This window comes from Balaenoptera physalus (genome assembly GCF_965194825.1).
Source record: "Balaenoptera physalus genome assembly, chromosome: 11".
Taxonomy (NCBI): Eukaryota; Metazoa; Chordata; class Mammalia; order Artiodactyla; family Balaenopteridae; genus Balaenoptera; species Balaenoptera physalus.
Window position 1 is genome coordinate 100,150,914 of NC_138896.1, and position 25,042 is coordinate 100,175,955.

Below are 25,042 nucleotides of genomic sequence, written 5' to 3' on the forward strand. Positions count from 1 at the left end.
TGTTTCACATGTCAGTACAGCTTATTCACTGCCATTATCACTCCCTGCAGCTCCGTGAACACCCCGAAGGGTTCACTACGCCTGTTCTCTTACCACTTCCATTATTCCCACCCTCAGCTGGCCTGGCCGTGAGCTGAGACTCAGCTGATTGTCTCCTTTTCTCTGACGCCCCCTCATTAGCTATTTTCTTAAGTCCTCCACCCACATAATGGGGGGGGGGGCGATATTTTAAAATTCAATTTCATTTTTTTTGGAAACTTATTACAAGGAGCCAATAGGTTATAAGTCAGATACCTCAGACGGGAATTATCAGAAGAAAGAGGCACAGACATATCTTCTTCCTTCTTTTCTGATCCATGTAATTTAGGTGATGGTGATTGTCATCATTATCAGCATGGAAATAGTGGCTAAGATTTTGTATTTAATGAGTGATTGTGCTGTGCGAAGCGCTGTGCATGGACTACCTTCTTTAGATTTTACCAACAAGTCTGTGATGTAGGTACTTCAGTTTATCCCAAGATTACAAAGTAGGAATCAGAGGTACGAAGAGGTGAATAACTTACCCAAGGCAATGGATGCCGTAGAGGTGGAGCTAGAATTTGGACCCAGGCTTGTCCAGCTCCTGAGCCTGCGTCTTTGACCACTTAGTGTTATTATTCAGTGTGGTCTCTGGAACAGATGCTCGAGAAGCACCAGGGGAACTTAGTAAATATGTAGATTCCCCCGGCACTACCCCGGCCTATGAAATCAGTCCGGGAAGTGAGGCCTGGGGGGGTCTGCATTTTAACAAGCACCTGAGAGGGTTCTCACGTACTCTGAAGCATTTCACATTCGTGACAAATGGTAGAAAAAGCACAGTTTTGAAGTGATTATTTAATCCACAGGAGTCTGTCAATTACTGGGAACCTAAAAATGGAAGCGCCACTCAGAATGATCGTGTTTGTGTGCAAAGTGGCGTGTCCTGGTTTAGCCTCAGGGAGCAGAGAACAGTTGTTCCAGAGCTGTGACAGAACACAAAGCTTGTAGGGAAGAGGATTAGGGATGCTTATGGCTCACTCCCCTTTTTCCTCTCTTCAGCATCTATGACCGGTTCTCTCGTGAATTAGGCCACTTGAGGTTAACTGCAAAATAGGGCATCAGCCAGCACCACAGTAGCATGTGTCACCTGCTTGTCTGGATTCAAAGTCTGGTGACTTCTCCTTTCACAGGTGGATGGAGCACGCTGTCATATGTTAGGCTGAGGGGTCTTCCTGGGTGTGGCTGCCGACGCTAAGGAGGTTGAGAGACGTGACTCTCGAGGGTTTAGACTTTTTCTTCGATATCAAAGATAGAGCATCTATTGCAGGGGTTGTCAAACTTGAGCATATGTCAGAATCGCTTGCAGAGAATGTTAAATATGAATGCTGGGCCTCATCCCAGAGCTTCTGAGTCAGTAGATTGGGAGTTGGCAGTGAGTATATCGCACGTAACAGAATACCAGTGTGCCCCGTTGATGCTGCAGGTGTGGGTACCAGACTCTGGGTATCACTGATCTACAGCTTAGGTGATCTGGGGGCAATTTCCCAATGCAGTCTTAATTCTGGACTAAACTAGACCATCCATATATCGCATCTCTTACACATCAAAGACTAGGGATAGAGATTCTATCCTATTACTGCGTTCGGCCATTCAAGTCCATCTTGATTAATGGTGTAGTTTGATAGATGAGTGCTGGGGCTCTGGAGTCAAAACTGGTTTCATATTTGCTCTTCAGGGGAGTGAGCTAACATCTTTGAGCCTGTGTTTCTACATTTGTAAACCAGGAACAACGAAAATGCCTGTCTTGTAGGGGTTGTGCTGGAGATCTTTTGTTTGTCTCTCCAGTTCCATTTTCTTCACTTCTCCATTTTGCACTGTGCCCCAGGAAGCTGACCTGTCCTCTTGTCCTCTGGTTCCCAACTGGGTTCAGCCGATGGGGAATACCAGTGGGAGATCTAAGTGCTGACGGAGAGTGAAATAAGGAGCTTGTATTCTCCGGCTCACTCCCTGCAGGGTCACTGCAGGCTCACTGTGGTCCTCCCAGAAGGAACACATCTTGCTGGCTAGCCCTTTCTTATAGTCAGACCTGCTCTCTGTGGGTTCTTGGAATATCACTCGACCATTGGCCCCTCTGATTAGGGATGGTGAAGGTTTGCACTACTCCTTGTTCATTTCCTTTAAACTTGCTGCCTCTTTTGTAAATAGAGCCTACACGAAAGCCCCTTTGCCTGTGCCGACTGTTTCATGCTGGGCTCCTGGTTGATAAAATTCTTACAGGATGAATGAAGGAATGCAGAAAGCACTTGGCAGGGTGCTACCAACTAGGGAGTGCCCAGTGACTTTAACATTATTGCTGCTTTGTAATATTTGGCCTGAATTGTCCTGATTGGTCATCTGTACCTATGGTGCCTACCCAGACGGGAATAACGCATTGATACCTTTTGTCTTTTTCATGTACCACTAACATCATCCAGACTGTCTTCCTCATTCTCCTCAATCCTAGATAAAGAAGTACCTTATTTCAGTTTTTGACATCTGTATCATTAATGTTATGCTTTCATTTATTTCTTTTCTGTTTCTTACAGGTAGATACTAACTAGGATATGACTCCTATTTTTACCTTTGTTAGTCAAACATTTTGCTGGATACCACCTTCTCCTGTAGAAATCCCACTGTGGAAGGTAACAAGTTCATGGAAAGATGGAAAGGCAGAGGGAACCTGAGTCTCTTACAGCATTCTGAACTAACTACTTCCTAATTATTATTATTATTATTATTATTATTATTATTATGTGAGAAAAATAAACCCCAAATGGGTAAACCACAGTATTTGGGCTTTTTGCTGCATTCAGGCAAATGAAGTCCTAACTGATATACCTCTCATTCAGGAACTGGACTAGTTTACTCAGGGTCATCAAGAAACAAATATTCAACAGAGTCACAAAAATATCGCTCCAAGAAATAGATGCAAGTTTGAAAAATGTTATAGGTTTCTACATTTGATCTGTAGGCTGTGCTGGTGAATTTCCTTGTAAGCAAGGGCTGTCTCTCTCCTTGATATGTCCATGGTACTCGACACGGGGGGTTGGGTCTCAGTTAAAAAAAAAAAAAAAAAAAAAAAATTACTGAATAAAATGCATAGTGTATGTTTAATAGAGATTGTAGCTGATTAAATTTATGATCAGTGGCATAAGGATGAACTCACAAGGCTTATTCCCTTGACTATTGTCGGTCTCCAGATCTCCTGCCCTGGAGGGAAAGTAACAGGAGGAGACTGGGGACATCTTTGTATTCATAGGACCTAGGACAATATCCCAGAAGTGGTAGATCTCAGAAACTACATGTGAAGTAAGGAAATGAAGAAATGAAAGTGAATAGAAAGTGTTCGCTGTCTATCTTGAAAAGTATTGACTTAAAAACTTTTCACAACTTTAAATATATTGTATCTTTTTTGTAGTTAAACTGCTTCTTGGTTGTTTTTGCACATTTTTTCAAATTTAGAAAAATGAGAATGCAGAAAAGTCTCCAGAAGAAGATAAAATTATCTGCCATCTAGACTTAAAGAAAACAAAAACACAGAAAACTTTCTGGGTGCCTTTGATGGATATTTTTTTTCCCATCAGCAGTAACTTCTTTGTGGAGACTGATTCTGCTGGTGTTTTTCTGCAGCTTAGCTTGGTAATTATGACTGACTTTCCAAATCTCCTCCGCTAAACCAGGATAATGAACGATACTTAAAGTTCTCATTTTTGCATTAATTTACAAACCTTTAGAGCATTCAGTTCCTTTTACTGCATCCTTGATATTGTAATTTGCAACAACAGGTCCTTATTCTGAAAGCAGTTTATTTAAAGATACCTCATCTCCTGTGCTTCTCAGTATGCTATTACCGAACAATGCTTTTGAACTTTTTTATCCTTGTCATCCTTTGACATACGTGTGCAATAGCTGATATTTTTAGTGTGCTATTAATATTACTTAATTGTATTGTGTGTTTTATATGGTTGATGTGTTATTACACAGTTACCTTTCAGATTTATATCTTTAATCCCCCAAATTAGTGAACATTCATATTTTTTAAAAAGGTAACAAAATGCCAGCAAGGTATTCAAAAGTATAAATAAACCAAAGCCTGGTGATTTTGAAGGACTTTATGACCTAATATTGGTGTGAGGAAAAGGGAAGAGACGGGAAGACAGTCATTCTAGGAGTCTTATTCTACCATAATGTAGGAACACAGTTAGCTGATCTTTGGAACTCCTTTTTGCCTTCTTTTGGTGATAGAATATTACTGATAAATGAGAAAGTAACCCTACTTATATAGTTTTGATATCTATTTGCTTATTTTTATTGAGGTATAATTGACATATAACATTGTTTAAGTTTAAGGTGTACAACGTGTTGCTTTGATTATATGTTGCAATATGATTGCCACCTTAGCATTAGTTACCTCTGTCTTGTCACATAATTAGCATTTCTTTTCTATAGCAAGAACGTCTAAGACCTAATCTCTTGTCAACTTTGAAATATTATGGTCTATACAGTATAGTTGACTATAATCACTGTGTTGTGCATTAGATCCCCAGATCTTATTCATTTTCTAGTTGCAAGTTTGTGTCCTTTGACCAACATCGTCTCAATTTTCCTCCTCCTCAGCCCCTGGAAACCACCATTCTAGTCTCTATTTCTATGAGTTTGGTTATTCAGATTCCCTTTTTAGTGAGGTCGTATAGTATTTGTCTTTCTCTGTTAGAGTTACTTCACTTAGCTTAATGCCCTCAAGATCCATCCATGTTGTCATAATATATATATGTACATATAACATATATGTAATGTGTATATATATAATATATATGTAGATATAATATATGTAATGTATATGTAATATTTATGTAATATATATACACACATCATACTTTATTCATCCTTTGATGAGTACTTAGTTTGTTTTCATATCTTAGCTCTTGTGAATGATGCTGCAGTAAACATGGGGGTTCAGATAGCTTTCTGATATCCTATTTTCAATTCCTTTGGATATTTACCCAGAAGTGGGATTGCGGGATTATATGGCAGTTCTATTTTAAATTTTTTGAGGAACTTCGCTCCATGTTTTTCTAGTAATTCTTCTTGCTTTCTCCTTCCTTTTTCTTTCATTCTGAATAGCTATGAAAACCTATGAAACATTTTGCCTTTTGTTTCTGGAGTTTATTCATTCATCTGTTCAACCAACATGTATTTACTGGGTGCCTGCTTTTCTGGGGACAAAATGGTGAGCTGGGCACTCGAGCTACAATGGTAGGAGGATCCTAGTTCTCGTGGCACTTTTGATCTAGTGCAGGGAAGCAGGAAGTCATCAACTAATTACAGTAATAAATCTATAATTATAAGTCGGTGTCAGTGCAACAAAGAAAAAGACCACAGTTAATGAAAAGGTAAAATAAACTAGCCTGACTTAGACGGTAGCCTTGGACTCAGTGTCAGAGAAGATTCTTTGAGAAAATAAAGTTTGAGCTGAGAGTGTAGGATGAGTAGGAGGTGAGAGGTAAAAGGATGTGGGGAGGTGGGGAGGAAGGATTTAAGCCCCACGAATGGAGAGGACATGGAATGATTGAGGCGTCAAAACAAAGGCAGTAGCTTGAGCTCTGAAAGCAAGGGATAGAGTTGCCGTAGACATGACTTGACAGGGAACTGGGCCCCAGATGATGCAAAGCTTTAAAGGTCCTATTAAGAATTTGGTCCATATCCTAAAAGCAATGGGAGGAAGTCATAAAGAGTTTGTTCTGTTCATTGGCCCTTAACACCTTCTCCCCTGCTTTACTGTCTTCCATGTACATGACTCATGGCTCTAATTAGGGTATTGTGATGGTTAACTTTATGTGTCAACTTGGCTGGGCCACAGTGCTCAGGTATTTGGTCAAGTATTCTGGACGTTTCTGTGAGGGTGTTTTCGGATGAGAATAACATTTAAATAAGTGGATTTGGAGTAAGGCAAATTGCCTTCCCTGATCTGTGTGGGCTTCGTCCAGTCAGTGGAGAACCTGAATAGAACAAAACTCTGACCTCCCCTGCGCAAAGGGGATTCTAGCAAACAGCTTGCAGACTTGAACTGCAACATTAGGTCTTCCCTGGGTCTTCAGACTGACAGCCCACCCTGCAGATTTTGGACTTAGCCTCCACAATCACATGAGCCAATTCCTTAAAATGAATCTCATTGTCTCTCTTTTTCTCTATATCTCTGTCTCTCTTTATACATACACACACACACACAGACATAGATGTACATATACATGTCTACATATATATGTGTGTGTATATATATATATATATATATATATATACACACACACACTTATCCTATTGGTTCGGGTTCTCTTAAGACCTCCTTGAACATAGAGAGTACGTTTCATCATCTTTGCATGCTCCTAGTAGCTAGTACTTTGTGAATGGTAACTGTTCAGAAAGGTGGCATTTTGCTAAGGATGTTTGTACTATGCTATATGTACTATATGTACATACAGCACCATACTGTACTATACGTACATTGCTATACTGTAGTGTATGTACATTACTATACTGTACTATGTGTATGTACAGTACTATGCTGTACTGTATGTACTAGGCATTAGCATTGTGGGATTGGGTTCTCAGAGCTTGCTTTGGATAGCCTTAGAGAAAACGTTTATTGAATCAGAGGGTAGATCATTCCCCTTTACTTACCCTGGGATCTACATACTTATGAATCTGGTAAATTCACTAGGGAGAAAAATGTTTTGTTTTCTTTTTTTGTTCGTTTGTTTTTTTTATTGTTAAATTTGAGGAGACCTGATAAAGCATTCTTTGACTAAAACTTCAGTGACATGGTCTTTGTTTTCAAGAGGTTTCCCTATAGTTAGAGTTTTAAGGCATATTCAGGAGATTTAATAATTGCGTAGGAAGTTGCCAAAATGTTTGTTGTAGGTTGTAGAGAAGAGTAGAAGAAATGATCTGTGTTATCTAGAATAGAGCCACTCAAGATGCGCTTGACGAATTGGTCCTGGTCCACAAACTGTGTTTGACTAGTCTGCACAGAGATAAGCACAGATATTGAGAATAAGCCTGAAGAAGCTTTTGCAGCAATCGAACAGAGTAATTTTATGTCTGTTGATGTAATTTTAAAAAATTGAACATGCACTTTATATGCCTTTTTTTAATATAATTTTTCTAGTAGTTAATTTTAACTGGATATTACAAAAATATTGGTCTGTGATGAATTGGAGATTAAAATAATGAAACAAAGAATCACAGATCTGGACAGTCACTGTAGGTAGTTTTTGAAGCAGTGTCTAGACTGGTTGAGAAAAGGTTCTTGGGGAAGAACAACCGATCAGAAGAGATTGGTTGGGACACCAGGGCTGGGAGCCAGAAATGGTGTTTTTAAAGGAAGAAACACCATGAACAAAGGTAATTGACTTTAATGACAGTTTCTTGCCAGATGACAAAGGGCTGTGGAGGAGCCGTAGTAGGAAAATTGGTCATATTTCTGTTACCCCCCTCGGGAGGGCGTTCCAGCTGGGTCCCAATTTTTCTATGATTTGTACTGATCCATTTCTAAACAGGAGTGTTAGTCTGAAGGTTGATCCTCAAATGATGATGTGGGTCTATCAGTTGGCAGAGAGAACTCTATTCTGTGTCTACGGTAAGCCAAAGCTAATTCATTGTTGCCAGTTATCACTTCTTTGAAAGAAAATACTCCATTGCTCTCCCTTCTCATCCCTCCCCTCAAGTACCAGATGAACTTAAACTTACTATTTGATTAAATCTCATCTAGGAAATGCAGGACATTTGTCAAGTTCAAAGAACTCCTGCCGGATTTGTATTCTTTACAATATGTCCATCATAATGAGTTATTATAATGATTTTTCTGGAAGGTGTATTGCTTAGTCTCCCAAGAGATTTATGAGGTAATGTTATAATCTCAAAAGCTAAAATTTCCATCCCAGTGAAGAAGATGCTTATAAAACCAATACTTTATGACTTGGAACAAGCGGCAGGAATACCAAGTGGGACAAATGTTTTCATGAAAATGGCAGATAGATATTAGTGATGTGATATTGCTTTTCCTTAAGTTATTGAAGTGACCATTTACCTAAACTGAGTAGTATTTTTTTCTGCTTCCTGGTGAGTTGTGAATGCATAACGTTTTAGAAGGACTTGAATCAGGCGAATTCTATTTTGCAAAGTATAGATGATAATGCAAAACTGAAGGCTTATTCTAGTTGGTCTATTTTGCTTGTTGTTGCTGTTGTTTATATCTTAAACACTTTATCTTTCCTTCTTTATGATTTGATGTCCTGGGCAATATTTTTGTTTCTTTGTTTATTTCATTTAATAATATGTCTGTAACAAAGTATTATTCTCTTGGAAGACTATTGAACTGTTAGTTATTTTAGTAAAGGGTTGGTTAGTGATCTCTACTGTGAACATGTAAGAAGAGTTCTCCAATCTGCTTGCTCATTAGAATGACCCAGGGCTGGGTAGATAGATGGATCTGCCTGTCTGCCTGTCTGTCTGTCTGCCTATCTATATGCCTATGTAACTATCTATCTATCTATCTACACAGTAATAACTATACCTTGGCCCTACCTGATCCTATTAAATCAGATTCTTTTGTGGGATGGGACTTGGGCATAGATACTTTAAAGAAATGCTCAAGGTGATTATATCATGTAACTAAGATTGAAAGCCATGGCCTGAAAAGATTCACTTGCAGAGCTTGTTACATTGTAGATTGCTGTCCTCCCCTGCTGCTTCCCTGTTTCCTGCCCCCACCCCACACTCCCCACCCAGAGTTTCTAATTTAGTCAGGCAGGGATTGAGGTCCTAGATTTTGCATTTCTGACAATGTCCCAGGTAATGATGATGGTGGTCCTAAGACTCCAGTTTGAGGACCATGGTCTTAAAGGATCTGAACAGTCTATGACCTTATTCATAGTTCCAATTAGAAGGCTTTGGGAAGGATAAAGGCTGGAGTTGGTCTTGAAGAATAAGTAGAACTTGGATGGAGGGAGGGACAAGGCATTTCAGCTGGAAGCAAAGGTGAATAGAGGCATAGAGCTAATCCTCCCTGGCCCCAGCCAAATTCACAGGTTTATGCTTTACAATTAATAAACATGGTGTGTTCACTCAGAGATGGTACCAGTCAGCAATGCTTCGGTTTAAAACAGTTCTTTATACAATCAACACTCCTTCAACAAATTATGCTCTGCACATAGGATGTGTTCAAAATGAAAGCATTTTAATTATTTTATTTGTTATTTACTCATCTGTCTATCTTATCTATTTTTTATTCTGTGATAAGCACTGTGCCAGATGCTGGATACATAGGAATTTAAAAGAGCCATAGGGTCTAGTGCAGGGTCAACAAACTTTTTACTGTAAGGGACCGGATAGTAAATATGTTAGACTTTGTAATCCAAGAGGAAAGTTGAGGGTATTGTGTAGGTACTTACAGAACTAGTCTTAGCTCCTGTGCCGTTCAAAAGCAGGCTTTAGGACAGATTTGGCTGCAGGCTGAAGTTTGTCAACCCTTGGTCTAGTGAGAGAGACAAGCGTTAATTAAACACAGATATAAGTACATGACAAAAGTACTTTTGGTTCAGTAAAATAAAGAACAGTTGTGAGTTCTGTGAGGTAAGGCAAGAGGGGCTTTTAGCGAGTTTGGCAAGGCAGGTCAGGGAAGGCAGCTTTGAAGAAGTGTTATTGCCATTGAGGCCTGAAGGGTGAGTTTGGGAGTCAAGGCGGTGAACCCTGCAGAAGGAGCAGAGTGTCAAGTGTAAGTTGGAGGAGCCGAGGGAAGGCGGATGCAGCAGAGTGAAGGGGTCAAGGTGGGCGGTGGTAGGAGGTGGGGTCAGAGAGAAGGCAGGTGCTGTAGTTCTTGTTAAAACACTTTGTGTTTTCAGAGAACAGAGGTATTACCACCATTCATAACTGAGTGGGCAGCGCAGTCTGTAAACTGGTGAAGCTTAGTAGAGAGATAGTTCGCATTTTAGTAAAGACGTGAGGGAGAAATTCATTAAGTTAATAACCAGATTGCCAGGGGAACTTCCTGATGGGAAGGGAAAAAATTCCTGTTCTGCTACTTTGTGCAGTTGCTAGGGAGCATGTGATGGAGTTCAGGGGGGTATAGCTGCATTTACTTCATGGGTGTAAAGCCAGATGCTACAGCTTGAATGCTTCATACCCAAAGAATAGGCTGTTTTTGCTCCCATTTAGAGAAGAAAAAATTGAGGCATAGAGAAATTCAGTAGATTGCCCAAGATAACACTACAGTACATAGAAGAATTTAACCCTATGTATAGTGATTCCAGAACTGATATTATTTGCCAGGGGGGTAATAAGGAACAAGGGATAGGACTGAGTGGAAGTGTGATTTGGTTCTTGCCTGAGATGAGCTGGCCTTTTAGATGATGTGCATCCAAGATGGCAAGTATTTAGCAGTTGTGCTAGTGTTCTTCATTTTTTCTTCTTTCTAGATCCCTGGCAGATATAATTAAGCATTTCTTTCTGAATGCTTATGAATCTCTGAATCCTTCTCCACACAGAGATGTAAGGTATCCCCCAAGATGATAAATGTTCATTACCCCTGGCCTGAATATTGTCTTGAAGAAGTAAAAAAGTGAGCAGTTCGTGGCTGATACAGTTAACAAACCCAGGAAATGCCACGTGAGTGAAGTCCAGGCTTTTCCCGCCTTCCTTCCCCTCTATCTCCTGGTAAACTTCTTCTTTACATCAGTGGTTGGCAAACTTTTTCTGTAATGGGCCAGATAGTAAATATGTTCAGCTTTGCAAGCCAGTGTCTGTTGCAACTCCCCACCTCTGCTGCAGTAGTGCAAAAGCAACATAGATAATGTATCAATGAAGGAAAGTGTCTGTGTGCCAATAAGTCTTTATTAAAAACAACAACAAAGGGCAACAGGGCAGATTTGGCCTATGGGCTGTACTTTGCTGACGCCTGTCCTAGACCCAGAGGAAATGTTACAACCTAAGGCTATATTGGGAGCACTTTTTTGTAGTCCCCTCGTGTTTTGTTTTTGGGTCATATCTCAGTAATATCATATAGTATAATATTATCTTTGTGGAGCTCTCTCTTTGCAAAGCTACATTTTTTACCCTGTTGTGGCCTCTTCCAAGGTACATACCGACTTTTATTTACCAACTGTCCAGTGTGGGACTTGGCAGGTATCTCATGAAGATTTACTGACGTGTTGAATGAGACAGTGGAAGATGGTATTTCCTGAAAATGGCCAGAACAGTATTTCCAGTCCCACATGCCCGTCTCAAAACCTGTCAACCCCATCTGGAGGAGGGTCTGTTATTTCCCTCCTCCTTAAAACTGTGTTGGACTTGGTGAGTGCCTCAACTAAAATAGTGGGGAAGAAATCGTGCCTCAGGATGTCTGAGACATGGCTTCCATGTGGTGCTTGCCCTTCCGCGTCTCTTTTCTCCTCTCACCTGTCCTTCTCCCCCCACCCCTCCATCTCCCTCTCTTTCTCTCAGGACTCCTGTTTTGGACCTCAGCCCCCATGCTGAGAGGAAACACAAATTACCCAAATGGAGGAAAGTGCATACAGTGATCCACATGCAGAACTGAGACCCCCAATGGGCAGCTCTTGTCCGCATCCTGACATGCAAGCCAGGGAACCTTCAGGGGTCCCGGGAGCCAAATCCAGCAGCTGCCTGTTTGTATAAAGAAACTTTTATTGGGCCACATCCACATGCATTCATTTATGCATTGTTAACTTCTGCTTTTACTCTACACCAACAGGACTGAAGGAGTCCTGACAGAGACAGTATTTATGGCTCCCAGAGCTGAAAAGAGTAGCTGGCTCGCTACAGAAAAATTTGCTGATCCTGCCTCCCAACCTCAAAGTCTTGCGTTGGACGCCCCGCACATCTGGAGCAGGGTCCGTCACCCCTCCTGTGCCCTGTCTGAATTCCTAATCTGCAGAACTCAGGAGTATAGTAAGTGCCTGCTCTGTAACATGGTGGGGTTGGAGAGCACTTTGTCATGTGATCAGAGTACCTGGAACACAGATGCATGCAGGTCCTGGAAAAGTGCAAGCTCATGTTCATTAAAATACCAGAAGGTCTAAACCTCCCCTCCTTCCTCCCTGTTCCTTATACCCTAACACACACACACACCCTTTTAGACCTTTGTAGTTTTCCGATTGTATCTAAGATTAAGGAACATGACCACGTATATTCCCCTTAGTGTTTTGGAAATCAGGTTATCTTTTCCTTCTGGAAAGCAAATATCCGTTAGCAAGGTCCTGATTCGACTTAAGATATCGAAAGGTTTTGTTCATGTAGAAGAAGTTGAGTTTCAACCAATGTTTCCAGATCTCTCAAACCATGGAGTCTCATTTCATGTTTATTCCTTGTCTCTTAATCCCCATCCGACTCTCAAATGGATGAGCAACCACTTCCAACCACGTAGCCCTGGCAATTGTGGCTCTTGGTTCACGCCATCAGCGGTGTCATTAAAATACCCAGAATCATGTTCTATATTTTCTCCCTTTGCCATTCATCCAGATGAAAGGTTTTCATGAAAAGAGTTAAAGGCCATAAAATAAAATATATGGTAGTGCTCCCTTTGAAATGTTTTAAACATTCTTAAAAATAGTACAGTTTGAGGTAAAAGGGCAGCCAGTAATAGTCAATTTCTTTAACACTGATGTGATTTTTATTAAACATTCATCATTGGGGTGTCATTTCAGAAGGCTCTGGACAGGATTTTTCATTTTTTACATATCCTCTTGCAGCTCTCAGTTGCCCAGTAGCCACAAACATTCCATGTCAATTCTTCTGTGCTTTTTTAATATATATGAACTTATTTTTCTGAAATCCTGTGTGCTGAAAATTTGCACGGTGGACTAATCCTCATAGTGTGCAGAAGCGCTCACATAGTTTCCTAGAGCTGTAAAGACGGAGTAAATTCTTCTTTGATTCAGATTTTAATGAAATAGGGAGGAGTTACATAACATTTTCTCATTTTCTTCAGTTTCTCTTAGTCAACTTAGAGGACTAGGGGCTTAAGAAATGGTCTTAGGAAGCTTCTTTTGAACCTACCTCTCCTATTCTAGTTCATCTGGTATTTCTATGAGATGAGGGTGAAGAGTACGGGTGTGTGTGTGCATGTGTGTATGTGTGTGTGAGAGACAGAGAGAGAGAGAGAGAGAGAGAGAGGGAGAGAGGGAAAGGGGGAGAGAAGGAGAGAGGATGGGCCTTGCATAACACAGATGCACATTTATATTGGATTAAAAAGCTGAAATTTGAGTTGTCCATTAGAGTTTCCATGAACACAGTGCCAATCTTCTGCTTCTTTCATTACCCCTTATATCAGGCTATTGATTCGTTCTGTGGTTTTGAGAGTTGTGTAAGTTATCTATTGGGGGCAAGGTGGCACTGTGGCAAATAAGAGCTCTGCTTTCACACTTGTTGAGGTTCCAACACAAAGTCTGCAACTTTTTAGTTCTTACTGTTTGGCAAGTTCTTTTAACTTTCTAAGCCACTGTTTTCCTCAATATTGAGAAAATGGGGACAGCAATACTTATAGGGTCGTTGTGAGGATGAAATGAGATACAGTGATCTTAGCATCATGCTTCCTTGACATTTAGTGAGCCATGAGAAATGGCTGTTACTAATTTTTCTGCCTCTACTAAGGTATTAGCTATGGGTGGAAAGGACTCGATCGTTTCAAAGAAACCATCAGAAAAGTCTGCCTATTTTGCACTGTGTTGTCTGTCACTTGACACCATTTTGGTGTGTCATTTCCTTAGAATACAATTTCTAGAATAGGCATTAATCAAAGTATGAATATTACCTGCGTAGTATCACACGCTGATGTTCGGATACATGGAGTTGAAGATCAGATTAGGACACGTCAAGATACTGAGGTCATGTGACATTGGGTGGGTAAATTTTTCTAGAGGAGCAAGTGTTGGTGTGCAAAACAGGGCAGGTCTGGGTACTCTGGCACCTGGGAACGTGTATGGTAGTGTGTTGAAAACATGGAGGAAAAAGATGCTCCCCAAAATTTCAACTGCTTAAAAGTCTCCGCTGAAGCAGGGTGCCTTGGGCAATGTGGGTTTTCCACTTAGATCCCACTGGATTCCTTTTTGACACTTTTGTGCAGTGCTTTCCTGCGTGGTTTTGATTCTAACAGCCAATACCCACAGCTTATGTGTGGAAGGCTCCCCTCGGGTTGCTTGAGCCACTCTGCTCTCACAAATGCCCAGGAGGTGCCTGGGCTCTTCGCCAGCGACTCACGGCTGCTCCCTGGTGAGCACAGCTCCGAGGCACAGCTTAGGCTCCAGAGTTCCCCGTGGGATTAGGTTGAACGTGGCCCGTCACGGATTTTGCGTGAGGTCTCACTTTTGCTTGGCTGCTGCTGGTTCCTTGTCATGCTTACCAGTTTCCCCTGGAAACTCTTTCTTAATAAATGACTTGCACCCAAATGTTGATTAAGGGTCTGCTTCTGGGGAACCTGATCAAAGACCATGTGAAAATAAACACAGTTTTCTGCTATTTAAACAGCTGACACTAGGAGGGAACTTCAGTGGTTTAGAGAGAGAGAGAAGATACACCGCTGAGTTGTTTCAGTGGGACCTTGAAAGTCTAGCACGTGTTCTGTAAGGAGGTCTTGAAACAAAGAAGAAATTCAACTATCTTGCATAATAAAGTTATGGGAGCTTGCACGATGGGGCATACAGCGAGAGAGAAGAAATCAGGAAGATGGAGGAAAGAGAGATGGAACCAAACGGCACTGAGGATCAAACCAAATTCCTGCTCAAGTTTTGTCCCGTGTGACTCCAAACAGGGATGTCTCTCATTCAGTTCTAAGTTATTAGCTGTGACGTGAACTTCTTCCTATTCCTCCTGCTGCCTTACCCACCCCACTCCCCTTTGTCTGGTACAACAGAGCTGTGTGCCAGTGGAATTGGGGGCAGTAAAGAAAATAGGGGGTGCTATCCATTATGGACAGTCCTGGAGTAAAAATACTGCAAACTGAGATTTATAAACTGGACTAATTCGTTAGAGTCCGAAATGTGCAACCAGAGGTGATTAGGAGAAATAAACACACCGGCTCCCAAATTCCCAGAGGATTCTGGCCAGTAGACAGGTGTCGAATTATTTATTAGACGGAGCGCTAACCAGTTTTAATGGTAGAGGACCGGGTGAACCCAGCTGATATCTGGGCTCTGCTTGCGTCTCTGCTATATTGAATGGTCTGTAGTTAGCTCTGCAGGAAGCAAATATTTCTAGTCCTTTAACCTCAAAGTCTTTCTTTCCACCTGTTTTTCATTGGTACAACCTTGGGAAGGGGCTAAAAATAGGGTGAAAAAGAAAATTCATTTATTGATAGTCCGTGCAGGGCAGGGGAGGAGCGTGCCTGGAAATATTCCTTTTCACATGAAGGGGAGAAAAATGAGTGAATTTAATTACCATGATTAGAGCCAATTAAGTAGCTAATTATGCTCTTGAGAACACAAGGCCATTTGTAGGGGTTCTAACTCCAAACATTTACAAACCAAGGTGAAAAGGATAAGTTCCCAGAGGCAGTCATTATCTGCTACTCTGTAGAGAGGCTACAGTAGGAGTGTTGGTGGGATCTGGTGGAAAGAGGTCATCAACGCTCTGACAATTAGGATTACTAATCACTTTCCCGTACCACAGGGTCTTTCTCTGGCCCATTCATCTGGCACATTTTTCTCTCCAGTCTCCGACTTAACTTTATAAAGTTGTCATGAGATTCAAATGAAAGAATTTAAAAATTGCCCGAAGACAGCGGTCAGAGGCTAGTTTCCAGGGGTAATGCTGATCCTTGCTAGCATAGAAACTTGGCCATAGAACTTTCTTGAGCTTCTTTTTTCTCCCCAAATTGTGTTCTCCTCTGTGTCCTAAATCAGTTTACCCTCCTTCTGGAGAAGCTATATCTACACCTATATATCTATCTTTATCTAAATCTACACCTACATCTCCATCCATATGGATATGTCTTAACATTTGCATATTCTTCACATTCTTAAAACATAGAACATAGAAATCAATGCATAGACCACTAATTGCTGTGTATATGCCTGAAATTTATTCGGTGAGGACTACATTCTTTGAGTTATTTAAGAAACATTCGATAAACTATGAGTCCTGTTTAACAGGGAACGTGTAGCTCATGTGCTATGCACACACTTGTGCACCACGGGACAACATGCTAATTCATCATAACATTCCTTCCCCCTGAGTCCACAGGCAGCCTCAGAGCATTCCTCCACACTGGAAACGACAAGATAATAGAGTTGGTATCTGAATAGAAGATTGCTTGCACTTCCTACTCTAAACTTGTCAGCAGTTAGCACGAAAGCATGAATGGGTTTTTAAACCCTTGTGGACGAGAGCTAACTAGGAGGATTTTACAGCAGGAGGGAGAAAGGCAAGATAATTTTTGACTTGAGATGGGGTGTGCAGTTAGAAAGGGTGCCATGATGAGATGATGACCTAAGGGCAGAAGGGCATTGTAAGAGGAAAAGAAGAAGGTCAGGGAAACAGACTTCCACTACTTCTTGCTTTAGAGAGGCATTATTTAGAGAATATTTAATATTTAGAGAACATTGTAGACACTAGGCATATGTGGTTACTGAGCACTTGAAAGGTGGCTGGTCTGAATTGATATATGCTGTAAGTGTCAAATACACACTAGAACTTGAAGACTCAGAATGAAAGAGTAGTGTAAAAATAGCTTATTTTTAGTTGATTGCATATTGAAATCATAAGAGTTTGGATAGATTGGGCTCAATAAAAGACAATATTACACTTAATTTCATGTTTCCTTTTTGCTTCTTTAGAATGTGACTACTAGTAAATTAAGATTATATGAATGTAAAATAGATAGCTAGTGGGAAGCGGCAGCATAGCACAGGGAAGTCAACTCGGTGTTTGGCGATGACCTAGGGGGTGGGATAGGGAGGGTGGGAGGGAGGCTCAAGAGGGAGGGGGTATGGGGACATGTATACATACGGCTGATTCACTTTGGTGTACAAACAGAAACTAACACAGTATTGTGAAGCAATTATACTCCAATAAAGATCTATTAAAAAAAAAGATTACATGTGTGTCTTGCGTTATATTTCCATTGGCTAACCCTGGTCTAGAACGTGGATTTTTGCCTGGTTCTAGAGGCTCTAAAGGAATTCTTACATAGGGTTTTCAGAGACTGGGAGATGCCTGAAATTTCATGCACTGTGTTATATGCAGCTGCATATGTGGGTTTTTCTGAAAGAATATCATTAGATTTTGATCAGTTTGTGATAGCAAACAAGGTTTAGAGTCTCTCATGGGATTTTAAAGTGGAATTTTAGCAGGCGAAAATGCAGGACCTTTCTGCATTTCTGATACCCTCAGAGTAGAAATCAGAGATTCATTCACATGGAGTTGAGACTGTAATCTCAGTGAAGGCAGTGGCTGGGTACCCTGTTGACCATTTTACTCCCAGGACTTGGCATGCATTGTTGTCATCGAAGATTTTGCCATTTATTGCCTGCGATGTCATCATTTTTGAAAATTTAAAGGCCCTTATTTTTCGCACAGACACTAAGCATAGTTTGGGAGTAGCAATGACACCTTGGAACTCATTTAGAACATGTCTTTGCCTCAGGCGGATTCCCCAGAATCTAAGGATTGGAAACAATAATATAAAAGTAAACAGTTTAATTGTGAGGTAACCCAGGTAGCACCAGTAGGGGATTGAGGAAGTGGGGGAGGGATGGGAAAGAAACCAGTTGAGGGTTAATGAGCCGGTTATTGCTGTGTAGATCATGTCTCAGAGTTGTCCCATGTGAAGGGCAAGGACACCATCAACTCCCATGTGTCAGTGGTTGAAGGTCTTTCCTGGGGTCATGGACTTCCCAGATCTTCTGTTGGTCCCATGTGAGGGATGAGCATCCTTCTATGGTCAAGGAAAGTCCTCAGGCTTAGAGTTACGGCCACATGCATTTAGAAGCTGTCCACAAGTTGGGGAAGAGTAAGAGCCAAGGGGATGGGAGCTAGATACCAACAACTTCAGCTAAGTGTTACATGGGGGTAGAGTGCCCGGGAGAAGGTGCTTTAAAATTATATGACAGTGGACATGGAGGACACGTTTATTAGAGGATAATGAGCCCAATCCAGAAGACTTGGAAAATTGTGCATATGAGAATTTCATGATGATGGTTGTCTGCCTTTTGGGGATTAGAGAAAATTAATGCTATTTCTATTCCACAGGTTTGTTTGTGTTTAGAGCCATCCAAACTAACATTGTTTTTCAACTCTTGCAATATGAATACTCATAGGAAAATGGATCTTTGAGTGCTGTTGAAAAACTATTTGAAAAGGTGCAATTATTGTAAAACGATTTGGCAAAGGTAACATTTGTTGGTGGAAATGAAAAGCAGTTTTGAGGCCAAGAGTTTGCTATTTTCTCACTAACAAGCTTAATGGAAAATAAGATTATTTCCTCTCTCTGACCAACTTAAAATGTTTAAATGTTCTCTGTCAACAATTAGTCCAAATTTTGTCCCATTAATACAGATAAAGGAAGTTCATTCCTAATACTGACAACTTCAAACTTTTAAAGTATTTTTGGAAGGACTAAAAAATATATCCAACTGAAGGGGAAAAACGTTGCCTGGTAGCTTGCAGTGTTTACTCTTCCAAAATCTATTCTCCATTAGAAAAACCTAATTGTTAGGATGAAAATTGTATGCATATAAATAGAGTCATTTTCACTTTGTCTGGTAGAATTTGAAGGGAAGCACTTCTCAACGTTTTTTTTAAACCTAGAAGAAGACATAGCTGTTCTTTATCAAGCTATTTATTCATTTTCAGGAACGTTCTGGTCCTAGTCTTTCAAAGGCACAAACATGATATAGATGAACTTGTGGTCTTTGCTGCCAACAGGGCTGTTCAAACTTTTGAGTTGATTTCCAGCCCTGCATTTGTAAGAGGCAATGGGGCAGGACGACAGAAAGAAAATGACCAGTAGCATCTAATTTAATTTCTAATTTATTTTTCCATAAGCAAATTATAAAATGTAATTGCTCTAATAGTATAGGTTTAATTTACTCCAATTAGAATGTCTCAAATGTTCCCTTTTACTTTTTGTTTTTAATGAACTTTTACTGGAGACCAGCTAGAAATATTGAAATAGTATTTCGAAATTACGTAAGCTCTTTGTTAGCTTTCCTTTGCTCTCCTGACAAAAGTTTTAAATCTTTAGCCTTCTCTGCAAGGCTTATACTCTAGCTCCTACCTTTCTCTGTAGCTTTGCCTAATGACTGTCCTCATCTCGATGACTGTACTGCACCTTCTGGACCTTCTCCCTCTTCAAACTCTTTCTCTTGTCAGGGTCTCTGTGTGTGTTGTGTCTTCTGTTCTTCTCCATCCTCCTTTTCCTACTCGTCCTCGTGTTTGCCTGCCCTTCCCATCCGGCCGACTCCTGCATCCTGTTGGAGACCCCTGCACCGTTCCCTCATGGGGCTTAACACCACTGTAGTCATATAGTTATTTAAGGGATGATTTATTTAAATGTTTGACCTTTTTTTCCCCCCACGATGACTGTTCTGTTCTAAACCCACCCTGGTGCGTTATATAGTGGTTGGCATCTAATAGGTATTATTAATAAGTTTTCAGGAAATAAATGAACAAGTGGGTGACTCAGGAGATGTTGATCAATGTACCTTTGTATTACCTGTGTGTCATCATAACTTTTCTGTTGACTTAAACATGGGGCCTCCCCTGTAAGGGGGAGGGTTGATCAATTACACCAAATCATAAGGTGCCAGATTTGCCCTTCGGGAAAAGTCCCGCAGATTTATCCACAAGGGATTTACATCTATGGCTGCATTCCTCATTTTGCCATGGTTCAAATACTTCGCTTCACTTTGTGTCCCTGTGGGCCCCGCCTCGTCACGCTTGTCTGGGCACATTGTCTATCTCATCTGACCATTTGTCGGATGAACGTTCAAGAAAAGGAGCCAGAAGCTTTCTTCTCAAAATTCATACATCATTTACTGGTTGGGCTATCTTTGGAGAAATTTGAAAGTTTTAGGTTTGACCAAATAATGAATCATTCATTTACTTTGATGTCTTCTCGAGGCAAAGAGTTAGTGAGGGGATTTTGCTTCAGGGGCTTGTACCCAACCAGGGTGCCTCTAGGACCATCACCTGGGGATGAAACACAAGGTCAGGGTGACAATGTGTTGCTATTGGCTTCATGGAGGAGAAGATTCAGGACACGTAGAAGTCACCACACTACACCTATGTACATGTCTATCACTATGACTGTTTACCTGTAACATGTTGTCCCCTCCCTTTTTAATGTGAGACCCATGTAAATCTTTCTGCTCTTGGCTCTGTACCTTGCTCACTTAGTAAATGCAGGAAAGAATTCCTTTAATGCAGACTCCCCAGCCTTCTGATAATTTTTCATTAAGAATTTTAACTCAGTCGGCAAAGAGTTTTCAAAAATTGATTTATTTTTTCTGACAAAGCAGTTTTGGGGTTGCCCTGAAATATTTGGATAATGCAATCATTTGCACTTCACTTGAGCCAGGAATACAATCTGCCCCATAGTAATATCTGAATATCTGTGTATCTGTCGTCTGTCCATCTATCCATCCATTAACTTATTACATGTAGGTGTCCAGACAGTATTCAAAAGGATATTTTTTGACTTTAATAATGAGCTATTGAGAAAAACATTTAACGTCATGCTTAGTTTTCTCCTCTGACATTCTTCCTTTCTGGTGAGAAGACCTGTTCGTCGTTCATTCTATTTTACAATTTTACGTTCGTTGCTACCTCCTTAGTCCAAACCACCGTCGTTCCTCACCAGGGCTACCCTAACAACCACCCGATTGCTCTCATCCATCTGCGCCTCGAAGCTGTTCTCAGCACTAAATCCAGAGGGACGCTTTGAACATTCAGAATATCTCTTGTTTCCTTTGCTTAAAATATTGTCAAGTCTTCCCACATCACTTAGCCTAAAGTTCCAAAATCATTTTCTTCGGACACATCAGTCACTGGACTTCTTACAGTCCGTGTTTTAGCAATACGAGCTTCTCTCCTACCTCTGGGCCTTTGCACATGCTGTTCCTCTTGCCTAGAATGCTCTTTCCTCCCATCTTTACCTAGTTTACTCCTATTACCTTTAGATCTTAGCCATCAATTGCCTGATTAGAATCCTCCCTCCCACCCACAAACATACATTTATCCACTCTCCTACAGGAGCACTTTATAGGATACATGTTCTTGAAATTTTACATTTGTGGGATTATTTAATTAAATCTCTCTGCTCACTGTAATAAGTGCTCCAAGAGAGCAGGGACAGAGACTTCTCTGGCATTCTAACGGAGAGAAGCATATAGCACTGTGCCCGGCACATACATATTTGGTAAAGCAATGGCGTTTACCCCCATAGAGAAACCTAGGCTATCATGGGAGGTAGGACTCAGCTTTTCCTAAAAAAGCATTTCAAGGGATAACAGTTCATGTGGGTCACGTCAACTTTCTCTTTGTCCTGATTCGATTTTCCAATTCAGGCAAGTGAGGTTATGCCTGGTTTGTAATTAGTTTCTATCTGTAACCTTTCTTTGCTGTCCTAGAGTCCCTGCTTTGGTAATTTCCCCTGGATCTCGTATACTCAGCATGGAGAAGCAATCAAGAGTCCACACGTGTCCTGACACCTCAGCCCAGTGATGGAATCCTTGCTCTCTGTTGTAGGAACGTCTTTTCTTTGACCAGCCTGTCTGTTACCCCTTGCTAGACTTTCTTCTCACTAACCCCAGCAGGAATTCTCCCCTGCCACTCTCTCAGGGTATCCTTCCAGTCCCATTAGCTAGCTTTCCTCTCCTTTTCATTGCCAAAGCTAAGGCTTCCAAACACATGCCGAGTCTGGAAAATAAATCTCTTCTCCAAGTCCTGGGACTGTCAAGAATGGCCTGGTTTTCTGTCAGCTGAGCTCTATGTCTGTCAAAACGTGCTTCACATTCTTTACCTGTATCACGTTTCAACAGTTTCTCTGCAGGTCAACATGAGACTCATTTGGACTCATCTGAAAAGAACGGCATGTTCTCTTTGATGTTTGCGTTTTCCAGAATAAATGACTTTCTCTCCTTTAATTTCTACTTTTGGAATCTTAACAAGCATCGAGTTTTAGAGACAGTGACCTTGTTTTCAAGTGTGGGAATTAATTGCTTTAAAACGTCATTGTTAAAAGGATATCAGCACTCTGCTCTTATTCACGAATTACCATGAACTAAAATCTCACAAGAATTATATCAGTTTCTTCTAACAAAATGTCCTCCTTTTTTCTGTGTGGTGGATGTTTCAGGCTGATCCTGGGACAATGACATCAAAATCACTTGTGTTGGGGGAGGTGATTCTTAAAAACCCATATTCCAGGGCCCCACTGCAGACCCAGTGAACCAGACCTTGGGATCTACATTTTAAACAAGGTATTCCAATGAATCTTAGATACGTTAAAGTTAAAAAGACAATTTTTTTTCATTAAGCCCTGCTATCTGGGATAAAAGAGCTGGCACCCCTTACATATGTATGTATTTTGTTTATTATATGTACTATAATGATATAACTGCATTATAAATGTTACCTTAAAAGTAGACGTGTTAAAAGGATAAAAGATCAGTATAAACAGAAGGTGTATTTGCTCGCCGTATTTCACAGTGCATTGTTCTGCACATCCTGCAGGATGGAAGTACTCTACTTGGGAAACTATTGTTTTACAGTTTGCAGAACATTAAATTTATCTCCAGGATCGCCCTGTGTCCTATTCTAGCAGAGAGTAGGGCCTAGCTTAGATGGGCAACAGGAACGGTTTTGTTCAGAGATTGTAAGGGGAGATCCAGGGGTAGGGGACTTTGAGGAAGAAGTTCTGGGTGTGCAACAAAGTTTACAAGGCCAGGTGAGGTGGTCAAGGTGTCAAGGAAGCCTTGCTGACAGAGGAACTGTGATTGAAGGGCAAGGGGGGGGACATCAAACCACTTCTTGAAAAACTGAACCTGGGTCAGAACTGTATGCTGTTATGTGCACCCCTTCTGTCTCTTCTCTGCCCCGTGATGTGCTGCTCAAAGTGTATGTGGTCAGACCCCGAACCACAAACTGTTACTGGCCCATGGCAAGATCAGTGTAGAAACTGAGAGTACATTTAGAAATGTTTAGAGCAGTTTGATGTTACTGCGGCATCTAGTAATTCATATTTATTGTATTTTACAGGAGTATTGGTCTGCAGTGGATTAGAAATGAAAGAAAATACACTGATCCCTTCCTCTAGATAGTTTGAGAAGCTCTACCCGGGCTGATGCACGAGGCTGAATTCTCCATCTTCTTGCCTCCCTTTTAGCCACCGAAGACCACGGGGCTGGCCTCTGCCTTTCTCGGCTGAAGGAGTTGCCTGTCTTGGCTTGTTAGAGGTGACCGGTACAAAGAGAATAATCGCGACCTTGGCCATGGTATGTGACCTCTCCGGAACCTCTTTGTCTTCTTTGAGTTGAGATAATGGAACCAGATATTCAACACAGTGTCTTGGGTTCTAATTTTCTATCATCATGTGAAGGAATGAGTCCTTCCTTTCCTTGGAGCTGCATCTCTCCCAGGAAACTTAGGATTGCGAGCAGTGAAGCCCATATACTGACTGTAAAGCCCAGGAAACGTTTGAAGAAACTTAGTAGCCACATTTTTGTTGCATCACAGGCCCAGCTCTGGGTAACATAAAGGCAGATGTCTCTCCTTGTATTTCTCCATAATTACAGCCTACCTACCTGACCACAGGGGAGAAAGGGCCAGGATGGTATAGCTCTTGAGGGTAGTCAATATGGAATCAGATAGCATTGTGTCAAACCCCAGCTGGGCGACCTAACTGCTAAAGCTACAACTTCCCTGAGCCTCAGTTTCTTTATCTGTTCAGTAGCCGCCATGATTCCTATCTAGTAGGATTTCAATGAGGATTAAATGATATTATTTTTGTAAAGCACTTGTGAAGGCTTATAGAACATTTTAAAGACGTTGTATTGTTATTATTACACTTATTTATTCAATAAATAGTTGAGCACTTGCCATGTGCTGGGAATTGTACCAGTTGCTGAGGGAGCTGTAATGGTAAATTGAGCACGATCCTCGTCTCCAAGGAGCTTATGACCTAGTTGACCAAAACACAGCTCACTTTCCTTGTGCTTCCCATTTCCAACCAGACTGTAAACTCCATATAGTCAGGGAATGCCTTTCATTCATCTTTGAATCCGCAGTGGGTAGCCTAGTGCAGGCACAAAGAAAGTGCTTAAGAAATCTGTGCTGAACTGAACTGAACGCCATCATTCTCCCAGTCTGGGTATGACTTGATGCAAGGGTTCAAGTGCAAGTAGCTTACTTCGGAAATGATTGCAAGTAACAATGGTAAGGAAGTCGAGAAGTGAGACAGAGCAGGGAAGGAAGCCAATAAAGGGTGTTTTATTCTACAGCACGCTTACCACTGTGGGCAACTAGAACTCAATCCTGCTGGGGCCTTCTTGGGAGGTAGAGGCACAAGGGAGCTGGGTTATTGATTCATTAGCTCTGATAGGTTGAGAGCTACTTGCAGGTGAGAATTAATCTTCCAACACTTGTGCCTGCACTAATGGCCAGAGAAATTCCCAGGCTCAGAATCACAGGGGCTGGCAGGTGAAAGTCAACCTGCTGACATGGAAATGGTAAGTGCTATGAGGATGTGGGTGGGATGCCCATCTTCACCCAATTTCTCAGCTAGTGTCCCAGAAATTTGCCACGGTCAGTCTTAGCCCTCTTCTGCACACTGAGAATGTCTGCAGTATATTCTTGGCTAAATTCATGTCTGCCATCTTCCCTAAGTCTTCTCCACGCCCTCATGCTCACACTGATGCAGTCTTCCTCTCAGCTCCTTGCTCACTTATTATTATTACTTTAATAGCGCTCCCTTTGGTGC

At 41.2% G+C, this 25,042-nt stretch overlaps 1 long non-coding RNA gene across 7 annotated transcripts in view; it reads left to right on the forward strand.

The window, feature by feature from the left end:
- Positions 1-25,042, forward strand: part of LOC309637548 — a 190,135-nt gene that overhangs the window by 108,837 nt on the left and 56,256 nt on the right. For all 7 annotated transcript variants that reach the window (XR_014250626.1, XR_014250627.1, XR_014250628.1 and 4 more), the window contains exon 2: positions 23,450-23,558. This is a non-coding gene — a long non-coding RNA (uncharacterized lncRNA). The remainder of the gene's footprint in view (positions 1-23,449; positions 23,559-25,042) is intronic.